The following is an 8,093-nucleotide window of genomic DNA, read 5'->3' as shown; positions in this document are numbered from 1 at the left end:
GAGCCCGCCATCGCTGCTTGCAGCTATATTTTTTTATTAAACCTTCCGGGGGTTTTTGGAGGCCTTAACATGCTCAAAAACTCTTGAAAATTGGCACACACATTGGAATCTGCGGCCATCAGGACGCCACAGAGACTGGGACCCGGGCGTGGCACAGGGGCTCTACAGCGCCCCCTGGAACACAGTCAGAAATCTTGAACCATAGCTCACACACACTTTCATGTATTTATATGAAACTCAGTACACTTATAGATCTCATTGAGCCGAACAACTTTCGCACTCTATGTCATAGGCTCCGCCCAACAGGAAGTCAGCTATTTAGGGCTGTTTATAAAAAGCATGCTCTGGAATTTGATATACTTGTCATAGGTCTTTTACTTGATTGCCACCAAACTCGGTGAACATGATCTCAAGACATTGGGGATGGAAAATTGCGAGGGGATTTTTGATATCTCGAACGGTTTGCCCGTGGCGAGGCGTTGAAATTATGGCGAGAAATGAGAAACAGGAAATGTCTAATAACATCCACATACATTTCCTGAATTTGATCAAACTTCATTGGTTTGTTCGTTGTATGATACTGATCGTATATATGTGACTATTAAGAGTCAACATTATAGCGCCACCAACTGGCAGCAGGAAGTGTGTCATTTTCCAAATGCTTTGAATTCAGCATCTTATTTTTACTCTATTTACTTAAAACTTCATCAGAATAATGACAAAACACGGCCGATGTAAATCTGTTGTGGGGATATTGATATCTGATATAGTGTTACCATGGCAACGTGTCAAACTTGAATGTTCTGTTATGGTGAGTTTGAGGCAGACAACAAGCTCAGATTTACATGAAACTCAAAACACATATCAGTATTAGTGATAGCTAGACAATGGCAAAAGCTTTTAAAAGGGCGTGAAGGAGGCACTCTATAGCGCCACCTTTTGTCAAAAGTGGGGGGGTTAGTTTTAGCTACAGACACCAAACTTGGTACATAAATTGTTCTTTTCAAGACGGACAACTTTCCAATTCACAGTCATTAGCTACGACCAACAGGAAGTCGGCTATTTTGATTTGAATATTTAAATTGAGCTCTGATTTAATGCATACTCCTCACAGGAAATGTTCACTATACTCACCAAACTTTGTCTACATGTTGAAAAAACATTGAGGAACTTAAATTGCGAGAACGGTTTTGTCGTGGTGATTTTTTGAAATGACAGTAAAAAGGGAATCATTAATCAGGGTATCTTCACATTTTTTAACAGCAAATTTAATGACTTTTAAGACCTTTTTAAGTCCTCTAAAAGGAAAATTTAAGACTTTATCTAAACAAAAAAAAAAGGGAAATGTTCAGTCCGACAACACAGATTGATGTGGCGAAGCATTAGTGTGGCACAACTCATCACAACCACGCTCAAGACAGGTCAAAGGGGCGCGAAAACTTTTATACCAAGTGCTGATTGACCTTACAACCCTGACATGGTTGACTATGTATAAACTATCAGCCTTTAAGGTACTTCAGGTAATTTCTAAATTCTGGCCCCTCATAGCAGTTTGAAAAAGACGTGGAAGACAGCCCCAGGACATTACAAAAGCCCATTTCATCATACTTGATCTAAATTATGGTTAAATGTTGCTGCCTAATAGCCTTGAGCTGGGTTTGGGGGTTCTCCCCCAAGAAAATGTTGTTCAGGGTCTGATTAGTGTTTTCCATGTCATTTCAGACACAGATAAATGCAAGCACATTCAATAATCTATGCATAGACCTAATGAATGACAGACAATTGTAGGAAAGATCAGGATCAGAAATTTATTGCATGTTCCAGTTGTAGGAGATCCATGACTTTCCAATTTACTGTGGATACATCCATTGACACAGAAAGCATGTTCCTTAAATTAAGTTCCTTGGTGCCCTCCTGAAATTATAAAAAAATAAAATCAAAACAAAGTCCACCTCAAGAATGATAACATTTTCATTCATGTTCACTCAGATTAAATTTATGCATTTAGCAGACGCTTTTATCCAAAGCGATTTACAGTGCATTCAGGCTATCAATTTTTACATATCATGTGTTCCCGGGGAATTGAACCCCCAAACTTGCTTGCTTGCTAGATCAGTGCTCTACCAGTTGAGCTACAGGAACACTAGATTAGATGGTTTGTCTAAAGTAGTGATTCTCAAACTGTGGTCTGGGGACCAATGGAGGTATGCCAGATTACCAAAGAGGTCTGTGAGCAAAAGTCATCAACCAAAATGACTGACATTGACTGTGACACCGTTGAACATTTCCAATTCACTTCTCATGACTTGTTTTCTAATCATGCACATTATTAGCAGGTGAAGTTAGCCATGGTTTCAGAAGACTAAAATGGCCTACATTTTTACATGCATTAGGGATGATCATTAAGCCAAATATGTCAAGTTTTTTTTTTTTTTTGACTAAGTGGTCCTTGATTTGAAAGAAAAAATGTTTGAGAAACAAGTTAAGCCATAATAGTGAATGCTCACAAATTGGGCCTATGTGATAGGGTTCAGTGTCAACGTTGTTAACCTAAAATTGAGAAGCACAAAACAGATATTTGGAGTCTAATTATGAACTGGGCTACATTATTTAATTCAATTCAATTTTACTTTTCACATAAAAAAAATGCAAGAAGCATAATGCATATTGAATGCTTTATATAATAATGTTATTTACAGCACTGCCTTCCATCCATAATGCAGTAGTCCTATGCCTAGATGTCACCCACCCACAAAATTATTTTAACTGATTGGCTGGGACAATATATCGATGCATTTTGAATCGAGAAATTATTCTGGATCGATTCCAATTTTTCTGAATGCATCGCGATTCTCTCTCGAATCAATTCTTAGTTTAGTTTTTAACAGCAGATGCCACTGCATGATTTATATGCCTTACACACACCACTTGAACCTACTATAAAATAATAATTAATAAAGTTTGAAAAGGTTGAAGCGAAGTACAAGGGTGTTTGCAGTGGGGCATTTACATTAATCTCGCGTCATAAAAGCAATATATCAATTACATAATCAGACTCAGCAGAATGCACGAGCGCTCTTCGTCGTGAGCATTTGAGTGTTCGGTTAAAAACTAGCCTAGAGCGCAATGTGCAAAAACTAAGCTCAGAATCAATTCACAATGCATTCAGAAAAATTTAAATCAATCCAAGAATTGTGACGCATCGATATATTGTCCCAAATATTCATTAGGAAATAACAAAAACACATGAAGCATTTTAACATATTCAAATAATTTTAAATGATACTTTTAGAGTCTTACCTTAAAGTGCTACAGCAAGTCTTCTGCCGTTGAGGGGCTCAAAAACTGAGAACCAAGATAGCTAGACCTGACAATCGTGGTCTTGTCCACAGGTTTATCGTCTTTGCCCATGCTTGCGATTTCGCAAACTGCCGTGGTGGCGAACCATCATCGCAACGCGTTCATCAATCACTTACTCGTATGTCACCTATGGAATGATGCAGGTTGCACCCACGAAGTGCTGCCCCCAAATGTTACGCTGGTCAAATTGCGGTTGAAAAAATAAATAAAAATGACGAGTCGGACATGAAATTTAAGATCCCACATGAAATTTAAGACATTCATACGGAAAATTCCAGGATTCAAGACATTTTCAGACCTTAAAAATCGAAAATTGTATTTAAGACATTTCAAGACTTTTTAAGGACCCGCGGGGACCCTGTTAATTGTCTTGTATTTTTAAATTGCAGCTTCCAAACACTTTAAAAAAAAAATCATACAGAGATCAAATCATTCTGAGGACATATGCATAGTTTCATGACTTTACAACACTGTATGACTAAAAGAAAATAAAAAAACTGTCAGACATCTCAACTCACTCTGTCCCTCTGTTTGAGGAATGTATGTGTGCTGACTGAGTGTGTGTGTGTGTGTGTGTCTGTGAGTGGGGGATGGGCATGAGCTGAGTGGCAGACACAATGAGAGAGAGAAAGAGAGAGAGAGAGGGAGAGAGAGACTTAATCATCTCTTTAATCACCAGAAAAAAAATGTATTTTAAATTGTTATTTTTTGTTGCTTTTGCTTACATTGCTGTTTTCATTACAGCTTAAGAAATCTCTTAGGCCTTATCCTTTTCTGACAGTTTCAGGAATTAAAAACAAAATTCTAAAAATACTTATTTGTGCTGCAAATAATAATTTCAATCTCATTTGATACTGACCTATTCCATCCTGTGACATGACATTTATCTTAATTTACATAATCTCATGGATGTAACAGTAAAACTGTTCAGTTCACAGATCAAGACTAAGCTGTAATGCAAGCAGAACTTTAACAAATGCTTATAAGTCATTAAAGGATTTTATAACACTGTAAAATAATGTCTAATTTGTTAACATTAGTAAATGAATTGGTAACACTTTATAATAACTGCACTCATTATTAAATAGTCAGTTCATGCTTTATAAAGTCTTGTCCCAACTTAAATAGTCATTAATAAGCAGCTTATAAATACAGCTATAAATAGCTTGATCTTGGTTTATAAGCACATTTATTAAAAAGGAGAGTAAAGGGTCAGTTATCTTCCTTTGAAAAATAAAAAAATGAAAATAAACAAACAACAACACAGATTGATACAGAACTCAGAAATTTTATTGTGGATTTATGATCAAATCAGCCTGTAAATGAATCATACTCCTCCAAGAAGACACAAGTAGTTCACACCAAACTGTTTTAACATGAAGCCATATACTGAAGATGTTAAATTGCGAATGGGTTTAGGATACCTTAAATGGTGTGGCCATACCGATTTATTAAAGTAACATAAAAAAATACAATAGTTATTTTACTATATCTTTAACATTCTTCATTCCAACTCTTCATAATTTTTTATATACGTAGAAGTCATCATTTGAAAGAAGCACAGCAAGTTTCATAGCTTTATCATTTTCAAGAGCCAGCATAAAATTAAAACTATCATAACATATAAATCAAGCTTGCAATTCTTAGTACCAATAATGGCCACCAGATGGCGCTATATGATTACTTTTAAATAATTATTGTAAAACAAGTATGATTTAAATCATTTATAGAAATCTTTCAAAGAAAAATAATATGTATTTTATGTATTTTACTGATAAAATGACCCTCACTTAATTAGAATAACAAGCTGAAGTATTGTGAACTGTATATTAAGAATAATTCTTTATAAGCTTTATGGACAGATACGTTTTGAGTGACTCTTGAAGGTTCAGCACCACATCCTCTTTTACCACTGTTTAAAGAATTTATCTTACAGAACAGGTGTGAATGAATTTTGGATAGCTTGAATGATTTTGCGTGGTGATTTTTTGAAATAACAGTAAAAAAGTAACCAGTAAATGTCTTTTATTTTTTTAAAGTGCAGCTTCTAAACACTTCAAAAAAATGTACACATAGCAGACAAGTCATTCTGAGGAAATATGCATAGTTCCATGACTATACAACATTATATGGATGATAGAAAATTAAAAAACTATCATACATCTGATGTCACTCTGTCACTCTGTCACTGTGGTTAATGTGTGTGTGTGTGTGTGTGTGTGTGTGTGTGTTAAGGGAATTAGGTGTGAAACTATCAGTGAGCATTTAGTCTCCAGCGCCAACATTTTACAGAACTGCCACTTTCCTGGAGTCTCAGAATTACAATGTGCCAGGTTCTGAGAGATCTAAGATTCCAAAAAATTATTTAATTAGAATACTATGAAGTATTGTGAAATACTATATATTAAGACTTTATATATAGGCTTAATTAACAGATTAGAGTGACTCGTGAAGGACCAGCACCACCTCCTCTTGTCCGATGGTTTGAGGAATATATCTTCCAGAATCCGGGATTAAGATTTAGGAGCTCATTTTAATTCCACCTCCTTTCCTGAAAGTCTGTCTTGCAGAATTTACTAAAAATTAATCTTCACATTAATTCCTAATTATTTTGCAATTCTTTTTGTCAGTTCTTCTTGACCTGTTTTTTTTCTTCTTCTTTTCTGACCTCATGACCCAGTCAGCATTTTTTGTATAATGGTCAAGTCTTAACTCATCCATTTCTGTATTGCATTTGTGTTTGATATTTCTCATGGGTATTTAATAATTTTCGACTTTACAGTTTGAGTTAAAACTCTTTTTTAGCGCATTTCATCTGTAAAAGAAAACATGCCTAATAATTCTGCACACATGAATATAAGGAGTTTTTCTCTTCCAGCTTTCCTGGAGTATTGTATAGCACTCATAAATGATTAAATAAAAAATAATGGTAGTTATTAAGATTTATATGGTTTGGAATTGGTTAAATGTGCTTGGAAAAAAATCACAATAAAACAATGTTTTAATGTTTAAGTTTGGAATATTAACTGAAATGAATGAATGCTATATAAATATTGTTCATGTTAACATAATGTTTATAAATGGAATCTTATTGTAAAGTGTTACTAAAGTTATATATATATATATATTGTTCTGTGAATGTGATTTTAAAGTCTAGATCAGTGGTTCCCAACCACGTTCCTGGAGGCCCCCCAACACTGCATGTTTTCCATGTCTCCTTAATCAAACACACCTGATTCAGTTCGTCAGCTCATTAGTACAGACTCCAAGACTGGACATGGTTGTGTTAGATAAAGGAGAGATGCAAAATGTGCAGTGTTGGGGGGCCTCCAGGAATGTGGTTGGGAACCACTGGCTTAGATGATTCGGATTAACCCTTTAACTGCCATATCCTTTAAAACCTCACTGCCAGAGGGATATTGTGAATGCATGTGCCCGCTGGGCACAGTTTACCTGATGCCACCGGGGTGGCGATGGCATTGGTGGCTTGAGCCCGCCATCGCTGCTTGCAGCTATATTTAGGGCGAGAGCCTGGAGGGCGAGACCCCTATTGTTTTCCTTAGGATTATTAGGGCTCAAGCCTGGAGGGCGAGAGCCCTATTGTTTTCCTTAGGATTATTTTTTTTTTTTTTTTTTTTTATTCTTCTAATTTTTTTCTAAGGTTTCGGGGGCTTTTGGGGTCCTTAACATGCTCAAAAACTCTTGAAAATTGGCACACACCTTGGAACCTGCGGCCATTAGGGCCGGGCAGAGTCTGATACACGGGCGTGGCACAGGGGCTCTACAGCGCCCCCTGTAGTACCGAGGGCCATATATCATGCATACTTGCACGTATACATATGAAACTTGGTACATATATATAACTCATCAAACCAAACAACTTTCACACTGCATGTCATAAGCTCCGCCCAACAGGAAGTTGGCTATTTAGGGTTTTATGAAAAACACATGCTCTGGAATTTGATATACTCCTCTGAGGAACTCCACCCGTTCACCTCAAAACTCAGTGAACACGATCTCAAGACATTGGGGATGCTAAATTGCGAAGAGATTTTTGATATCTCGAACGGTTTGCCCGTGGCGAGGCGTTGAAATTATGGCGAGAAATGAGAAACAGGAAATGTATAATAACATCCACATACATTTGCTGAATTTGATCAAACTTAATTGGTTTGTTCGTTGTATGATACCGATCGTATATATGTGACTTTTAGGAGTCAAAGTTATAGCGCCACCAACTGGCAGCACGAAGTGAATCATTTTCAGAACGCTTTGAATTCAGCATCTTATTTTTACTTGATTTGCTTCAAACTTCATCAGAATAATGACAAAACACGGCCGAAGACAATCTGTCGTGGGGATATTTATATCTAATATAGTGTTGCCATGGCAACGTGTCAAACTTGAATGTTCTGTTCTGGTGATTTTTAGGCAGATAACTAGCTCAGATTTACATGAAACTCGAAACAGATATCAGTATTAAAGATAGCTAGACCATGGCAAAAGCTTTTAAAAGGGAGTGGAAGAGGCACTCTATAGCGCCACCTTTTGTCAAAAGTGGGGGGATTAGTTTTAGCTACAGACACCAAACTTGGTACATAAATTGTTCTTATCAAGACGGACAACTTTCTAATTCGCAGTCATAAGCTACGACCAACAGGAAGTTGGCTATTTTGACTTGAATATGGATTTTTGGGAATTTTCTTTTGTGAATTAATGCATACTTCTCCCAG

General features: G+C 36.5%; 1 long non-coding RNA gene across 1 annotated transcript; it reads right to left on the bottom strand.

The window, feature by feature from the left end:
- Positions 1-1,236: 1,236 nt before the first annotated feature.
- Positions 1,237-3,719, bottom strand: LOC128026566 (uncharacterized). The gene is made up of 2 exons (XR_008186453.1): positions 3,301-3,719; positions 1,237-1,914 (listed from the first exon to the last, which is right to left on the bottom strand). It is a non-coding gene; the product is annotated as an uncharacterized LOC128026566 (long non-coding RNA).
- Positions 3,720-8,093: the final 4,374 nt, after the last annotated feature.

Source organism: Carassius gibelio, chromosome A2 (assembly GCF_023724105.1).
Source record: "Carassius gibelio isolate Cgi1373 ecotype wild population from Czech Republic chromosome A2, carGib1.2-hapl.c, whole genome shotgun sequence".
Taxonomy (NCBI): domain Eukaryota; kingdom Metazoa; phylum Chordata; class Actinopteri; order Cypriniformes; family Cyprinidae; genus Carassius; species Carassius gibelio.
This window is presented reverse-complemented; position numbering and strand designations above follow the sequence as displayed.